A 921-nucleotide genomic window follows, 5' to 3' on the forward strand; every position below is an offset into this window, starting at 1 on the left:
TACAAACAAACATGTGAGGAGTTGCCCAAGGGATGGGTTGAACCAGTGAGGAAAATCCCAACCTGGTGGTGAAACCCTACTCATGGAGATAACTAGGGCAATAGATGAGTGTGAGTGAGAGGCCAGCTCTGGAGCTGGGATCTTTCCAAGCAGACATATAAGTAGATATATTACAAACGAACTGAAGGTCTGGGTGCTGAGGGACAAAGGGGGCCTCTGGGGAATCCTGTTCTGGACCCGGCCCTGGCCTTCAGATGACTGTGCTGTGGGCAGATCAGGGCCCCCTGGCTCCCCTAGCTCTTTCCCTTTGGGATACCAGATTCAGATCCTGAGGCAGCTGCTCAACTCCACCCAAATCTTGGCTATCTGGGCTTGGAGAACACAAGAATATTAGCCACTTTTCAGTCAAGTAAGGATCTCACAGAAGACAAAGGTAGACCAAAGACTCTTGTTCTGAAGTAGCAAGCAGGTGAAGTCACTGCTGGTCTTAGTTTCACTGTGTGCCAGGCTGCTGAGGCTTAGAGAAGGGGCAGGGCTGCAGGCTCATTCCAAAATAGCTCAAGTCCTTCCTTTATGCAAATAAAAAGGCAACCTTGGTGCCACAACTTTGTCCTTAGCAGAGGTCCTGGCTCACCCTCCCCATCTTTCCCTAGTACAGTGTGTGCACGAATGGCTGACTCAACTAAGGGCAGGGCTTACCCTGGGGTGATGCTCATTTGGGGAAGTGGCAGCAAATGGGGGTGGGGAATGAGGCTAAGTCAGAATTACCCAGCATAATATATGTAACATAACAGGCGCTCATTAAACTTCAGTTGCTACTGAAGTTCGTGAGAAAGAGGTAGGGAGGTGTTAAGAACTAGAGGACTGAATTAGTACACAATCCCGGGCTTCAGAACAAGACACATTCAGAACAAGGGCTGG

Source organism: Balaenoptera ricei, chromosome 1 (assembly GCF_028023285.1).
Source record: "Balaenoptera ricei isolate mBalRic1 chromosome 1, mBalRic1.hap2, whole genome shotgun sequence".
NCBI classification, from domain to species: domain Eukaryota; kingdom Metazoa; phylum Chordata; class Mammalia; order Artiodactyla; family Balaenopteridae; genus Balaenoptera; species Balaenoptera ricei.